This window comes from Pipistrellus kuhlii, unplaced genomic scaffold, assembly GCF_014108245.1.
Source record: "Pipistrellus kuhlii isolate mPipKuh1 unplaced genomic scaffold, mPipKuh1.p scaffold_m20_p_4, whole genome shotgun sequence".
NCBI lineage: Eukaryota > Metazoa > Chordata > Mammalia > Chiroptera > Vespertilionidae > Pipistrellus > Pipistrellus kuhlii.
In genome coordinates, this window is record NW_023425540.1 from 11,549,422 (window position 1) to 11,567,507 (window position 18,086).

Below are 18,086 nucleotides of genomic sequence, written 5' to 3' on the forward strand. Positions count from 1 at the left end.
GTAATTTTCATTAAAAATACAGGATCTCTGCTTGGACACATGGTGCCATTAAAAGTAGCATGAGAGAGGACCAAGCTCTTTTCTCCCATTGTACTTAGAGAACCAAGCTTTTTGGCTTCAGAAGCAGAATGCTATCTGCTGTCCCCCGCCCTGCTCCAAAACAGGCTTCTCTCCCACACCCCATCCCCCCTTCACACTGGCACAACACAATCAGACTGCCAAGAGTCCCTGTCCCAGGGTTTAACATTATACTTCTAGGCTACATCTCTTAATTCTTTAGTTGGCATTATTGGACTACTGCAACCCAGTCTTTAGCCTTAATATCAGAAAGCTTAAAATAGCCCACAAGAAAGCTACAACAACCAGCAGATAGAAAAAGCTAACCAAATATAATAATAGTTAGTTTGTGTAAATGCTATGTGGAACCAAAAATTAAAATATTTACTTAAATTAAATTGTATGATGCATTTCCAGGAAGTAATCTATTAATTATTGTGAATTGGCATTTGGCAATGAACTACCAAATATTGAGGAGAATAAAACAAACAAGCTAATAGTTGCCCCTATGACTTTAGCACTATTTTTCAAAAAATGTTAGTAGTGAACCACTCTATGGAGTATTGACACTGAAACTCAGTTCGTACACACTAAAGCATACACATAAATGTATGCATAATGGAATAGGAGAAAAGGGTATCCTTACTAAGGTAGGTGAATTTTGATAGGTTCTTTTCTGTTCCATCATACTCTACTCTGTTCTATGACATTAAATTATTTTCAAAATATGACCAATAAAAGTATTTTACTACCCACTAATGAGTCCCAATCAGCACTTCAGGTATATGCATATTAATATGTGAGAGCTAGGTAATTATGCATATCCACTCATCAGATATACAGTATTGTACATATAAAATATTGTTTGACAATTCGGGTAATACTTAGCTTTAAATACTTAATTTTTTAGACCTAGGGAGAAAGCTTTCTTTTGTGATTTTAATTTATTTAAATTCCTGGTTGACTTACTATTTGTACCCTTTCATTCCTCCACACAGACATATGATACAGTTTTCAGAGACACATGAAGATGATGAGAACTGTGACATTAATAATATCGGCCTCTTCTGTTTAGACACTAATCTCAATTCTCAGGTGGACACAAAGGCCTTATGGCATATTTTATATTCAAATAAAACAGGAACACCACGTTTAGATGATCCATGGGGCAAGATCATGTTGTCCCTTTGAGTATCTCATGTTATCTGCAATTTGGCTCCAATTACCAGTGCATCCCTACCAAGGGCTGGCTGAATGAGAAATGAAAGAGAGATTGAAATAAAATGACAAAGAGAAAGACTTCACTCTGAGATACGAACCATCCCACTTAATAGAAGGAGAAAACTCTTTAGCAAAGAGTCAAATTGTGTAAAATACCATACTGAAGCTGTTTGCAGAATGCAAACTAAAATATTATAAAATATTTTTCTCTACAACTATAATGTCTATTTCTAATAAAGATATGCAGTTATAATTTTTAAAATACCAATTCCTGAGACATAAAAAGAGAAAGAGTTTAGATTATTTTGCACCCAAATTTATGGACTAATTCAGAAAACACAGCAATGTGAGATCATTTTCCTGACCAAATTATGTCATTTCTTTGATCACTCACTTTTTACTCACTCAATTTATTTTATACCCATCAATTATGACATGATTTATTAACATCAAATAGCTGGAGATGTTTGATAATATTGCTCTTCTGTCTGCATCTAGGACATTTTTTAAAATTTTGTTATTCTGAAAAAAGTAAATACTTCTCAGTATTTTGAATGTATTCTATCTCAAGACTCATAGTAAAAATATATCTTAGACTCGCACAAGCACACACATAGATACAAGTCAGATATCCCTTTTCCAACACATAAAATCAAACTTTCTGTACTACAGAAATGTAACTATTTTGTAACTCCCCTCCCCTCTCTTCTCCCTTCCCTTCCATCCCTCCCCGTCTTTCTCATCCTTTATTCTACTCCATTCCTACTCTACTGTACTTTAATATACTGTATTCTATTCAACCTTTTTAAAATTCTGGTCTAACCCTTTAAATTTATTTTACTACTCATTCATGGGTGGTACCCAGCTGGAAAAAAAAAATTGTTCTAATCCAATCAGGTCCTGGACTCCTGATTTTCTTTTTTTTAATCCTCACCTGAGAATATGTTTTCATTGATTTTTTAAAGAGAGAGGAAGGGAAAGGGAGAGAAACATCAATATGAGAAATATTCATCAGTTGTCTCCAGTACACACCTCAACAGGGGACGGAACCTGCAAACTAGGTATGTGCTCTGACCAGGAAGCAAACCTATGACCTTTCAGTGAACAGGATGACACTCTGACCAACTGAGCCACGCCAGCCAGGATGTGAATTCCTAAACTGTATCTATGAGATAGAATGCATCGATCTTACATTAATTTTAATCAGACTGAAAGGGCTACCTTCTAAAACATGTTTTGGCAAAGTATTACTTTTATATTTCAGAGATGAATGCTAGCATTATACCCATGAGAACATTAAACAAATACTATGTTAGAGCAGAGTCAGCCACTGGGCCAAATCTGGTTCAACTTCTGCTTTTGTATGACCCATGAGCTAAAACCAGTATTTACAGATGAATATTTACAATAGATTCAGTGCTAGGAAACACTAATTTTCACCTCCAATCAGGCAAAATTGGGTTTTGTAGGGTTATCTCCGCACAATAACCCTATCCTTATAAATAGATCTGTTTACAAAACATTATCATTTTATTACATTTTAATAAATGATATATAATAAATTACTTATTATTATAAGATTTTATTAATAATAATTTTGGGGAAATTTGTTTCCTTTTCCATCATTATGGAATATTTCTTGACTCGCCAAACCTAAAATGCTATCTAACCCTTTGCAAAAATTTTATGACCCATGCATTAATTAGAATGTTATTTAATTAACATAGACACATGTAAAGCCAGACAGTGATCTGGCTGCAACTATAACCACACTCCGGTGCCAGGTAGGCACACAGGTGATACGTGCACCAGGCATATGACTGACTGCATGCAGGAGCCCCCACCTGTGCTCCAGGTGCAAAATTGTCCCCTTGGTTCCAGCTCAGAAAACTGTTTCTCTGAGGAGCAGGCCCTCTCTTCAGCCAAGAATCTCGGATGTCTTTGTTATAAAGAACTTTGCTTTTGGTTTATTAAGAGCCATAAGCTCAAAGGGAAATTGGGCTTTTGGTTCAATGAAATTGCTTTCCACTTAATTCCCACGATGTCATGGAAAGGTGCACAGAGCTGCAGTGGGAGACATTCTACTTAATAAGCATCTCAGTAAAACGCGAGCAGTTCCTGTCTTCCTTGCAACGGCAACTGCATTCTGAATAGCTGCCACTTATGGGCCCAGATAAATGGTGTTATTGAGCAGCCTCATGCTCATTATGTTTAAGAAATTCTAATTTGTTTTTGGGTTGACATGAAGCAGCATGATACAGCTCCCTCTGTGTATATTTTCCAATAGAAAAAAAAATTGTACTCTATCCTAATACATAGTTAGTCTCCCTAAAAAGATGTTTCGCTCTATTGAGTATTAAGATTTTAAAATTTAGCACTGGGAAAGCACAATTGGAATGAACACATAGATTTTCCAGGGAACAGTTATACAGTTGCTGCTTTTAATTTTTACTGTGTTTTACACCTTGCCTGCTTCTGCTTCATTCTCCTCCGCTCCTCCACACCATCAATACTTCTCTTTTGAACACATTTAACAAAAAGCCTTAAACAGCAACCTCCATCAATAGTCACCCCTCGTTCTCATGTTAGGTAGGGTCTGAGCTAAGGTAGAGTTCACTGGTCTAATCACTGATGGTGCTACTTACCTTACAGGCAATATTCTACAACTCAGTCGGAATCTTAATGTGCATATGATGCATTTTAATCCACACCTTGTTCTTAAAACCTTTGTGTTTTCATACATGTGGAAATTTGGGCCCTTATTAAATTCTTGTTGATGGTATGCCTGTTTTACAAATAACTAGTAGCATTTCTTATGAAACTACCATCTTATTAAGTTCTCATTCCGCAGTGAGGCTCATCAGCATAAATGTTAGACAAACCCAAGGTAGGAAAACAAATGCTCACTATCAAATTAAAAACACAGTTTGGAGGGTAATGAGGAAACAAACATGCAGAGACAAATTAAACAACTTCCACAAAGGCTAGTTGACAAAAAATGACAAAAGCAAAACATGTTAAAAAAAATTCCCTGGAAAAAAGATTTAGTCAGGGTTTATTGAATGAGGTTTTGCCACGCAGACTGAATTAAATATCATCTATCTGGAAATAAACTATAAACTCAAATAATCAAATGTAATAATTAATTATCTTCTCCTTGTATAATATTGTAGCTTATTTTTGCTCTAAAGGTTCTGCTGAAAATAATGGTTTTCATCCAAACAAAGGTTTCTTTGTTAAACAGAGAGTTGATTTTCAAGGATAAAGTATGAGGCCGGTCTACAACAACAGATACAAGAAAGTTCTTAAAAAATCATTAAATATTTCTTTGTCTTCAGCTAGTGCACAGTTAAAAAAATCTTTCAATTGGAAATAAAAAATACATTTGGGGCTTAATGGACATTTTGTCCTTGGATATATCACCATCTTTAGCAATTTCATTATGGTGTAGGGTTGGAGAGAGCTGATAAATACCTACAGGGTAAGACAAGAGTAACAGCAGGTGACTCAACAGGGATTCTAAGTGCCAAGCACCATTACAAGTGCTTTATGCATAAGCCACTCAGTTTAATCCTCATACAACCTTATGAGGTAGGTTCTAATATCATCCCCACTTTACAGAGGGCAAACTGGGGCCAAAGAGAGGAGTACATGACTCAGCTCAAGGTCACACAACTAACAGCTATCACATCTTGCACCAGAGGTGGTGCTCTTGATCCTCAGCACTGTCTCTGGGTAGAGGTGAAGTCAGATCAGGAACCCAGCTCTCTGAGCCTCACTCTAACCATCTTTACACTTAAGTTATTGGAGGAACACAATCAGACAGGATGAAACTGATGCACCACATTCAAATCTTGTCTCTGTTGATTGCTAGCTGTGTGCTGGGCCATTTGACGAATGCCTCTAGCATTCAGCTATAAGGCAGGTAAGACCCAATCCACCTCTCTGGGTTGCTCTGGTAATAAATCAGGCTGCATTGATTCCAGTGATTTTCCAGATTTTTAACCAAACTGATGCTCAATAAACATCATTTCTCTCCCTTACAACACATGACTTTAACTTTTCTCTGTTCTCTGCTTATTTATAAACTTCTACAGCTCTATACTCCAGAGAAACAAACATTTGAAACAATTATAATTGACAAGATTTCAAATTAATTAGGATTCTGTTTTGGCCAATCTGTGGGGGAATGCACCGGAGAAAATGTATTTTTTCAGACAACATTTTACTAATGGTGTTTTCCAATCCATTCAATGTCAGCAAGAGAAACATACAATCTGTACATTGCTAAATATCTGATTTTAATTCTTTTTTAAAAAATATATTTTATTGACTTTTTACAGAGAGGAAGGGAGAGAGATAGAGAGCTAGAAACGTCGATGAGAGAGTAACATCGACCAGCTGCCTCTTGCACACCCCCTACCGGGGATGTGCCCGCAACCAAGGTACATGCCCTTGACTGGAATCAAACCCGGGACCCTTCAGTCTGCAGACCGACGCTCTACCACTGAGCCAAACCAGTTTCAGCTGATTTTAATTCTTAAGCCATCCATTGCTGGCATAAGATCTACAAAATGCAATTAAAGAATGGCCTTAGTTGTTTATTTTAAATTCAAAATTATTGTATTAAGCTGTGTAACTACTTTAAGTGATGTGATTTTCCAGAACATGAAATAATGGCGAATAAAAGAAATACACACACACACACACAATCGCATCTCAAATTACAAAACTATGAATAGTGGGGCAGTAAAATGGCCCCTGAAGAGTTATGTTCAAATCCCAACCTCTAGTACCTGTGAAAAGGAAATAGGATCTTATGTGAAATAGGATCTTGCAGACTCTGTTAAGACTCATAGCCCCAAAGACTGTTAACCAGCCCAGTCTCCTCCTGAACTGCCCCCATCAACTGTGTGTCTCAATTCCCTGCACACAAGCAAACAGAGAAAAAATATGGATGGTGGTAGGTAGAGGAAGGCTCAGTCCTGACCAAGGTGGGAGCAGGGGCTTGGCATGGCCTCAAGAGCAGTGGCAAAAGAACAAACAAAACTAAAATAAGTCAGTATTTATCTTCTTTGAAACAGTATATAACACATTCACCAAACGCAAAATCCTCAAGATAAGTCAGAACTAATGAGCACGTGGCTAGTCGATGGAAAAAAGTAAAGTATCAAACATTTCACCTTTTTGGCTTTCCCCAGCAGCTCTCTGCTCCTGGGGGAAAAGCTTTCTTCGCCTTTCAGAAATAACTACACGAGCCCAACACATGCCAGAGGAGATAAGTTCAGTGAGTGAAAGGAAAGGTCATGTATGTTTACACTGCTGACTAAAAGGGGTTTGGGTAAACCATGTTTTAGAAGTTCATGAAATCCATCAGCTTTTATAAAAGGTTCCTTTAACTACTAACATTGTCATCCCATGAGAGGTGTTAACGCTCCTGGAATCAGACAATTCCAGGAAACAGCAGTCCATGGAGCATAAGGAAATGAAAGACAGGAGCAACAATCTGAAGGGTTGTACAGAATGCAGTCAACACCTGGAGACGGAATCTGTTTTCCTATCATTTGTATTAGTTTGCCAGGGCTGCCAAAATACCACACACTGGAGGGCTTAAACAACAGATACTTGTTTTTTTTTCATAGTTCTGGAGGCCAGAGGCCCAAGGTCAAGGTCAAGGCTTCTCCTGGGCCTCTCTCCTTGACTTGCAGACCATCATCTCACTGTGTCCTCACATGGTCTTTCTTCTGGGCATGAGAATACCTGATGTGTCTTTTCTGTTCCAATCTCTCCTTTTTATAAGGTTACTAGTAATGCTGGACTAGGGCCCACCCTTGTGACCTTATTTAAATGTAATTGTCCCTATAAAGACCCTATGAACAAATACAGTCACGTTCTGAGGTACTGGGGGTTAAGTTTTTGTTTTTATATTGAATAAACTTTTTTTAAAGAGCACTTTTATGTTCATAGCAAAAGAGAGGGAGGTACAGAGATTCCCCCTCCCATACCCTCTGCTCCACACATGCGTAGCCTCCCCCAGTACAATATCCCCCACCAGAGTGGGGCACTTGTTACAACTGATAAATCTACTTTGACACAATATTATCACCCAAGATCACAATTTAAAGTAAGGTCCTCTCTTGGTGCTGTAAAAGTGAACCATGAGTAAATGAATACACTCAAAGTATTACTTTTTTTATCTTTGTTATGGTTCATTTTACGTGACAACTTGGCTAGGCCTCAATACTCAGATATTTGGTTGAACTACATCGTCGATGTTTCTGTGAAGGTGCTTCTTAGATGAGATTCACTTTAAGTTGGTAGATTTTGGATAAAGCAGATTGCCCTCCATAATGTGGGCAGGCCTCGTAGAATCAACTGAAGGCCAGAGGAGAAAAAGACTGACATTCTGGGAAGAAGAGACAGCTTTCGGCATCAAACCTCAATTCTTCCTTGAGTCTCTCACATGTTGGCCAACCATGTATGATTCTGGACTTGCCAACACCTCACAATTGCATGAGCCAATTCCTGAAAGAAAACTCTTGTCTTATCGACACTTCCTGTTGGTTTTTCTGTTTCTTTGGAAAAGTCTAACTAATAGACATGCTGATGATGTAAATGTTTAAAACACACACAGCAGTTTATGAACACACACATATGTGAATAACATCCCCAGAGCAGTGCAAGGTGGTGATCTCCCCAATCCTCAGCGTGTGTGAATAGTAGTCCATCTGCCACCTGCACAGCTGTAAAGGGTGGTCTCAGCATCCTATGAACATGTGGAAAGTGCTGAGGGACAGACACACAATTCTGAGAGTTGCATTGAAAGAGAGTTTCCTTATTCAGGAAAGTGACTATGCCTCCCTTTCTAGCACAGGAAGAGTTCTTTTCCTCAATTATAATTCGAATCACTGGACCAGATCTGAAAACTATACGGAAGTGTTATATCAGTATAATAACTCCACATCACTCAGGGGATGCAATAAACACACATTACCCATCCTCCTGGGCTGTCATGTCTTATTTTTTATTTTGTAACAGAAAATAAATTATATGCTGATGTGTATTATAATTTACAATGTGTATTTTTATTATGAATTAGAGAAAAAATATGCTCTACTAACTTCTGGGCCATGTCAGACATCACTCAGGTATGACACTTAAATAATTCAATGCCTTCTAAGCTATTATGCTATGCAGACAGATGCATGGCTGCAGGTTATTTTTCTTTTTGCACAAAATAATATGCCAATATATGGAAGTGATGTGGCATGGGAGCTGCCTGCTATATAGTTAAATCTGATGAGATGATAATTTCAAAAGAAACCCAAAGTTTGCTCATTTATGTCACTGACCTACTGAAAATCATTTGCATACATTCATATTCTTCTTTTTGTATAGAAATGGCTCAAAATGTTTTTCAGTGTACCTGCAAGTAATTTCTTTAAAGACTTGTAAAAAACAATTGATAATTAATTTTAACACCATGTCAATTATGCTAATAAAATTCCAATTAAAATCCTTGTGATGTAAATCAGTCTTTCTTTGTGTGTTGTATGGGTATACCTGTTTGTTAATTATTATTTAGGCTGTTAGCCATCAGATACTTATTAACTTTATCATGAACCAATACAGTGGGCTTGTACATGGATCTTTTGACATATCTAGTTCTACCTGGCATAAGCACTGGGCAAATTAACGAAGACAGCTTAGTATTTAAGTACCATAGATAAAAGCAGAGAATGCTCATTCTGGAAATGAAAGAACCCAGAAGGCAGGAAGGGAACGAGAGTTAACAACTAGTTTTTGTTTGTTTGTTTGTTTTGTTTTTGTTATTTATTGATTTTTAGAGAGAGAGAAAAGAGATAGATAGATGATAGATAGGTACATCAATTTGTTATTTCATTTATTTATGCATTCATTGCTTGATTTTTGTATATGCTCTGACTAGGAATTTAACCAGTAACTTTGACATATTGGGATAATGCTTTAACTTACTAGGGTGTACCAGTTGATAATGTGAATTTTTTTTCAATAGATGGAGCTACACATAAGCTGATATACATGCAATATAATAAAATAGCATACATATATTGATATGTATGCTATTTTGTTATATTGACAAGTATTATTGGATGAAGATATGTGTAAAACTCAAAAAAAAACTTGCAGAAAGATTAAACGTTGTTCAGCAAACAATTTCTGATCATTTACAAGCAATGGGAAAGATTTTAAAGGAAAGAAAATGGGTGCCACATCAACTAAACGAAAGACAAATGGAAAACCGAAAAGTCATCAATAAAATGTTGCTTCAACGGCTTGAAAGTCTTTTTTCCATTGAATTGTGACTGGCGATAAAAATGGATTTATACAACCCAAATGCACAAAATCATGGGTTGATCCAGGTCAACCATGAACATTGACTGCAAGGCCAAATAACTTCAGAAAAGAAGACAGTGATCTGTGTTTGGAGGGATCAGGAAGGTGTGGTGTATTATGAGCTTCTAAAACCAGGTAAAATTGTTAATTCTTATTGGTACTGACAACAAATAATCAATTTGAACCATGTTTTGATCGTGAAACAACCGGAATGTACCAGAAGACACGGCAAAGTAGCCGAAGCTGGTTTGGCTCAGTGGTAGAGCATCGGTCTGCGGACTGAAAGGTCCCAGGTTCGATTCCAAGGTCAAGGGCATGTACATTGGTTGCGGGCACATCCCCAGTAGTGGGTGTGCAAGAGGCAGCTGGTTGATGTTTCTCTCTCATTGATGTTTCTATCTCTCTATCTCTCTCCCTTCCTCTCTGTAAAAAATCAATAAAATATATTTTAAAAAAAAGACACGGCAAAGTAATTTTGCTTTATGATAACGCTCCATCACATACTTCAAAACCAGTTAAAGACATGTTAAAATATATTGTCTAGGAAATATTAACCCACCCTCTGTATTCACCAGACCTTGCTCAATCAGATTACCACCTGTTCCTGATGGCACATGCACTTTCTGAGCAGCACTTCAAAACGTACGAAGGAGTGGAAAATTGGGTCTCTGAATGGCTTGCCTCAAAACAAGAAAAGTTCTATTTGGACAGAATCCACAAATTACCTGAAAGATGGGAGAAATGTGTAGCTAGCAATTGACACTACTTTGAATAAATCACTTTTGATGTTTCTCTTAAAATTATCGTGTTTTCTTTGACTACAAAATCTGCTATCATTAACCAGTACACCTAGTTCTGAGCTACCTGGCCAGGGCCAGAACTAGTTTTTTTGTTTTTTTTTTTAAGGAATGGGGAACAGAGAATAGGGCACTTGGGATGTTGTCATATTTCAGATTGAGTACAAGCGATTGGTATAATACAATGAAAAATATATATGAAAATCATAGCAACTTCTTTGCTGTAGGATATAAGGGCTCTTGGGGGTGTGTGTGTGTGTGTGTGTGCGCAGGATATTGTAACTTCAATTGCTGCTAAATGTGGAAACCCAAGTGAAACCAGTATGCACATTTTTATTTCCGTCTGAATTACCAGACTTCCCCGGGCTAGGTTCTGGGGATACCACTATACAACACACAGACCCTGCCTTAAAGCAGGATGCTGCCTGGGAGGGACGGAAGCAGTCAGCCAGAAAGCGTGATATGGAGTGTGTTGTGCTATGATGGGGCATCTCATCCAGACAGAGAACCTTGGACGGCTTCCTGGAAGAGGTGGCAGTTGAGCATGGCTCTAAATGATATGAAGACTGACAAACAGGGTGTGAGAAGGCATTCCATATAGAGAAATAGCATGCCTAATAGCTCCCAAATGAGAGAGAGAAAGTAACTGGAGGAAGAGGTTTAGCCATTGTCTGTGGCTGGAGCTCAGCCTTGCAGTAGAGCTTGGCCTTGGGGTTCATAAAAAAAGGAGGTTGTAAAGCGAAGAAGGAACAAGATCCTGACTGGGCTTGAAGCCATCATAGAGAGTGAATATTTTATGTTGAAAGTTCTCTTTTATGTGCGAGTGAATCTGCTAGGCAGGAAAGGCCCTTAGGTTAGAGAAAAGTAACAGCTGGCTTCCAGCTCCTAAGTGGCCATCCTCATGGTACAGGGGAAGGAAAGAATAGGAAGAGGTCTGGCACCTCCAGAAGCAGGCTCTTATTTCGATGACTGGGATTCAATCGTATTCAAACACTTACTAGTATTTTTATACACACTACAGAAATCAGTGCAAGACACTAGCCTGTCATGAGTCTCATGAGACACAGCGGCTAATTAGGAAGAGGAAAACTCCCCTGCTTCTTCAGATACGTGTGCAATTAGTGAGTCAATCTACGTCTAAACATGTGAGCTCTGGAAAACCACACACGGCACATACTTGCTTATAAATCTGAAAAGTCTATAATTAGGATTTTAAATTCTACCCAGGGAAGGAAAGGACACTAAAAGCTAATCAAAAGCAAACCTAGTGCTAAGGCACTAACTCTCCTCTCCACTTAGGAAAACACTTGTGTTTGAACCCTCGTTTTCAGGCAGACGAGCCTGATATGTGTGTGCTGGGAAAAAGCCTATCAAACACAGGCCTCTCCTGTGTGAGGGGCTGAGCACGTGGTGATGTGGTGATTCCCAGCCCCTCTCATAGTTGCCCCTATCCTAATCTCAGGCTCTGATACCATTTCTCAGAGGAAGAAGAACTATTTGGCAGCACAAATGAAGACATTCCATACTGTCTAATAAGACTGCATATGGTATCTTCTCTTATAAAATTGAATTTGGCCAAAAGAACAGCAGTTGTGCACTGGGGAAGTTATTCACTGTCTACTCACAAGAGAGCATCTTCTTGCTCTCAGACTGGTGGTCTGCATCACAACCACAGGCTTGTTCTTCTACAGATCCAGTTTCTGCGGCACCCACTGTGTCAATGGCATCCTTTGGATGCAAGTGACAGCAACGCAAGAGGACAAAACAAGAAGCAAACAGCAACAGTAGCTCTCTGGGCCCAGGGAGCTTATCATCGGGCATGCACAACCTTCCGAAGAGCTGGCTCAGGAGAGCCTCAGGGTCCCTCTCTGGGTCCCATCACTGCTTCTCTGCAGATACTGCCCCTCATCATGTCCATGGCCATTCTTGGTGTTGGTTTCTCACATTCATCACCAGAGATAAGTGCAGATCATCCTCTTTGGTCCCAAGTCCAAAGTTCCAAGGAAGGGCTCTCTTGGGCTCTTCCAGGTTGAGGAGCTGAGCCCTGAAACACTCCCTGTTCCCAGAAGGTGGGACATTCCGGAGGAAAAAAAAAAAAGCTACTACTCTGTGCACATAAATAGAGAGATGCCTACTGCATATTCCTAGAGAATATCACCATTTTTACATGGTTTATGATATTAATTTATAGCAATTTCCTCTCCTCTCATGAGCAAGGATCTATACTAAACTTACTGTATAAGTCTCTTGAAGTAATTTTAAAAAATCATCCCATTTCCTCTTAAACTAGATTTTAAGCTATATGAGAACTAAGGAGGCTTTTAGTTTGATTGAGAACTAACTACGAAGTATCTAATAGGAAGCTCATTGCACAAGAAAAGCTACACTAAGCACACATGTGACTGTGTCTTTGTGATGTGCTGCTCCCAAAGCAGTGAACTCTGCACTCACCTTCACTTTCAGTAATAAAAACATTTGCTTGTCTTTTCCATTTCTACTTCCACCACGCCTCCTCTCTTTAAGTAGCTGTCACTTCTCTATTGAGAATTGCATCTTCTCCATATACTCATGAATGAACTCATGAATAAACAGCCCAAATTTCATGGTGTCAGGGGAACAAATGATTTTGAATGCAACTTCAGAGAGGGCTTTTAAAAACTCTAAAAGGGTCCTAGAGGCAGTTCTGATTCACGGAGGACATTGGGATTAGCCATTCTTGGTCCTTCTCTATGACTTCTGAAGGTGACCCTGGTGCTCTGGTTGAGTCTCATGCTCTGTTTCCTCTTTTACATTAAAAGACATGAATCAAAATCTAAGTCTCCCCCAGACCCTATTGAGTTTAACAGAGTAACCTTAATTGTTTCTTTACCTTAATATAGTAAAGCAGGGTATACTGGGATTCTAATAAAAGACACGTGAAGGCAGCTGGTTTGGTGAAGTTTAACTAAACTGCTGATGTAAGTGGAGTTTTAGGGAATGAACATTTTGCCTGCATTAGAGTTAGTTAATTTACTGAGGAAAGAGAAGTTGGGCACGTGCAGAGAAGCTGTACGTGCCTGCTCCTGACTGAGGTCCAGGCCCGGCTCCACGTGGGACCCCTCCACCCTACATGTGCTATCAACTGAAGGCTAGCCATCCAAACCCTAATGCCACCGCTTCCCACAAATCCATTTCCCTCTGCACTTCCTTTATTTTTTCCCCAGTAATTCCACACTTTCTCATTACCTTAGACTCTAGATTTTGGAATAAATTCGATTGCTCTCTCACTGTTTACTTTCAGTCTCCAACTACCATCATCACTTCCTCTGTGGGTTTTCTCCTAGTCATCGGTCCCCAGTTTCATCCACTTCCTGTGGGTGAATCTAAATGCCTTCTGCACCTGCTGCACCAGTGCCCACCACTTCCAACCCATTGCACAATTATTTCCAGGTTAGTCTTCCTCAGAGACAGCCTTGCATGTGCCTATTTCCTGCCCAAAGTCCTCAATTGCTCCCATTACCTTTAGGAAAAGAAATTAACTGAAAGAAAATGAGTTTGGTCCTCCTCTACCTGGCACCAGTCTCTCTCTTCAGAAGAATTCCTGGAATTCTCTTGTGCCTGTTGTCAAATTGCTCAATTTTTCTCCAAATATCTTTGTTTTAATGACATAGCTCTTAAATATATGAATACTTACAAAAAAATTACTTTAGTGTCTAGTATAAAACTGGGAGTTGATAAATTCTGAATGAAAGAATGAAAGCATATGTAGGTAATATACACACAAAACTTAACTTTCCAATGACTAGCAAAACTGTATCTTCATCCCACCATTGTATTCTGGTTTGCATTTATCATTTTCACTTGATATACCAACCAGATATATAAAGATGTATATATATATATATTTTAAATCCACATCCTGGCTTATCCTTCCTTCTCCCAAAAAATCTGCTCTTTTGAGTTTCTTAGTTCATTGCAGCCTATGAATTTACCCAAGTCAAAACTAGAAACCAGAGAATTCTCTGCCTATCCTTGTTATGCCAGAAACTAATTCCAGCATGTCATAAATGCAAGAAGTTTCATCAAAAGGTTGATGGAACCTTGAGGATTGCCTGCTGGAAATGGAAATTTCCCAACACCTAAAGATTTGCAGAGATGATTGCTGGCTGCCAGACAACTGAGTGCATTTCAATCTACATGTTATTGCTTCCTGCTGGCCAAACACCTGAACAGCCATAGGGTGTTCCTCCAATCTGACAATGGATTCTGTATACTAAACCTTGCCTTTGATATGTATATCTACCTTGCTTTAGGACAATTTGTGTTAATAAAAAGCAAGGGGTCCAGAGAGACAAGAAAACTTGGTTCCTACAGCCAAGCTCCTCTGGCTCCCCAAAATGCCTTCCATATTTATGTTTCATCTCTGAACTCTTTAATAATTTACATGCAGCCCTTATCCAGATTACTGAACCCTTCTAGATGCCAAGAAACATACACTGGCATTGTTATCTCTATTGCAATACAGCAACAAAACAATAATAACAAAATCTTACATTTACTGAAGGTTTACAAAAGGTTATGGATTCTATCTCCCCAAAATTCCTATGTGAAGTCCTAACCCACAGTACTTCAGAATGTGCCCTTAGTTGGAAATAGAATCACTGCAAATATAATTAATTAAAACTACATCATCCTGGAGCAGGGTGAATCCCTTAACCAATATGAGTGTCTGGAGTCCTTATATAAAGGGGAAATTAGACACAGATAAGCACATAGGGAAAAGACCATGTGAAGATTACAGCTATGCTTCCTCCAGCTGAGGAGCCACCAGCAGCTACAGGAGAGACCTGAACAGATCCTCCCTTGGCACCTTAAGGAGTATGACCCTGCCAACACCTTGATCTCAGACTTGCTGTTTCCAGAACTGTCCGGTGATAATTTTCTATTGTTTAAGCCACTCAGTGTGTGGCACATTGCTTTTTTAGCCATAGCAAACTAATATACTAGGGACTGACCAATTGGCTAAAACCCTTTAGAGACTTACGGCATTGAGTTATCTTGAGTTAGAGGTTCATACAATCATTACCCTATTTTACAGTTTTGAAAACGAAGGTCATGGTCACCCATAAAGGGAGGAACAAACCAAAGTGACTATGATTCCAAAACCAAACTCATGATCACTCTGCTCCAAGCCTCTGGAGGACCTCCCCTGACACCTTCAGGCTGGGGCAAGGTCACCTAGGTGGCCCTCCCACAATCCCAGGGCACCATACCACAGTTTCTACTTAGGACATTCCTTAAGCTTTCCATGGAAAAAGACAGTTTATTATTAAATTAAATTCTGAAAACACTTCAAAGTATGTATTTATTCTTAATAAGTAGTGTGCAACCAAATAAAATAATTCATTTTACTTTAGACAAGACCATATTCACCAAAAGGTCCCAAAGGGGACATTATTTTTACATAATTTATCAGATGTGTTATTTAAAATAAAATGACACATAAACAAATTTAACATGCTTGGCTGCATACTTCTTACTGTTTCTTTTATAATGCCAACATAATATTACTACTGCTAAAAGAAATTAAAATCATAGCATCACGCTGTGCATAAATAATGAAAATTAAATTCTGAAAACATTTCAAAGTATGTATTTATTCTTAATAAGTAGTGTGCAACCAAATGAAAAAGCAATCAACAACCTAAACATTACTCACTGATTCAAAGCATTATGTGTACTACTGAACACAGAACATAACCGCCTTTCTTTGAGCATTAACCATGGGTAAACATTATTCAATGAAACGTGCTGTTTAAAAAAATATTTTAGGGCAGAGGTGTAAGGTACTCGATAACATTTTCCTGGTGTTGGAAGTAGTCATTGAATCATCACAAACCAGGGCTGACCTAGAGAAACAATTCTTTAAAAGAAAAAAATAAATTAAAAAAAAAAAAAAATATATATATATATATATATATATATATATATATATATATATATACATACATACACACACACACACACATATATTATTCCAGAGAGGAAGAGAGAGGGAAAGAGAGGGAGAAACATCAATGATGAGGGAGAATCATTGATCAACTGCCTCCTGCATTCCTCCTACTGCAGATTGCGCCCACAACCCAGGCATGTGCTCTGAATCGGAATCGATCCATGATCTCCTGGTTCATAGGTCAATCACTTAGCCATGCCAGCTGCGCTAGAGCAGCAATTCTTAAAATCTGGCCCAGGAACCCTGGACTCCTCTCAGACATTACAAGATTATGACTATTTTCAGAATAAAATTATGATGCGAGTTGCCCTTTCAGCTTTGTTGAGATTTGTACAAAAGCTGCAGAAGCAATGGTGGTGAAACTGCAGTGCCAGAGCAGAATTGTGACAATGACACCAAATTTAAACTCCTCAATGTCTCCCCTCTCTCTCTCTCTCTCTCTCTCTCTCTCTCTCTCTCTCTCTCTCTCTCTCTCTCTCTCACACACACACACACACACACACACACACACACACACTATTTCCAATTAAGAATGTTCTTGATGCAGTTGTAGAAATGATTAATTTTTACTAAATCTTGACCCTTGATTGCATATCTTGTTAATATCCTGGGTGACAACATGGCCCTCTCCTGGAAAAGCAGTGGCTGTGTGTTGAGTTGTGAAGTGAACCAGCTGCCTTTTTCAGGGGACACGAATTTTACTTGAAGGAAAAGACTGAAAGACAAACTGTGGTTACTTGGTCTTGAGTATCTGCAGGCCTTTTCTCATGGACAACAAGGAACAGAGTAAGCTTCTCCCCTTAAGGTAATAACTGATAGTACTTATTGCCAACGACAAAGTTCGAACTTCCATAAAAGCATTAGAATATGAGAAATCTTGAGTCTGCCACTTTTAATTTAAAAATTTTCTAGCATTTAAAGACTCTGCTGAGAGTGTTGGGAACACTAACATATACGGCCTTAAAAAGTGACTACGAACATAAACCGTACAATAAAATATATCAACATTTAGAATATTTGCATAAGTCAGAGCAATGTATGCTGACCCCATTTGTAAATTAAAGATCCATTCAAAGCATTTGAGGTCCATTCAAGACCGAGCAATGAATTTTAAGTGACACAGGATAAAAAGTTCATTGCTGTATTTAAAAATTCTTTATTTCAACTACACTTCAAGAAACTACAACTTGTAGAGTTTGGGTACAGTATCAAAGAATATTCACAATTATCTAAAAGCTATGAAAATACTCATCACTTTTCCAAGTCTGTATTTGCATGAGGCCATATCTTCTTCATGTACTTCAAACAAAATATATGACAGGCTGAACAGACTGACAAAGCAGCAGATATAAGAATATAGCTGCCATTTCTGAAGCCATACACATGAGATATTCAAAATTATAAAAGAATGTCACACTTGGAAAAACATAGTTACTTTTAAATAAAATATTTATACCAATATATAGTGGGTTTATTATGATTACTAAAATAAATTCAATCGATTGTTAGTTTAATACACTTATTAGTAATGAATATTTAACAACTATATTAAATATTAAGCACTTATCAATTTCAATATCTGAGATGGTAAATACTAAAAGATATATCACAGTGATAAAAGCTCTTTGAGATTTTCTATAATT

At 38.2% G+C, this 18,086-nt stretch overlaps 1 protein-coding gene across 7 annotated transcripts in view; it reads right to left on the bottom strand.

Annotated features, from left to right (window-relative positions):
* Positions 1–18,086, bottom strand: part of CTNND2 (catenin delta 2) — a 716,413-nt gene that overhangs the window by 226,771 nt on the left and 471,556 nt on the right. The gene's annotated exons all lie outside the window — the stretch shown is intronic.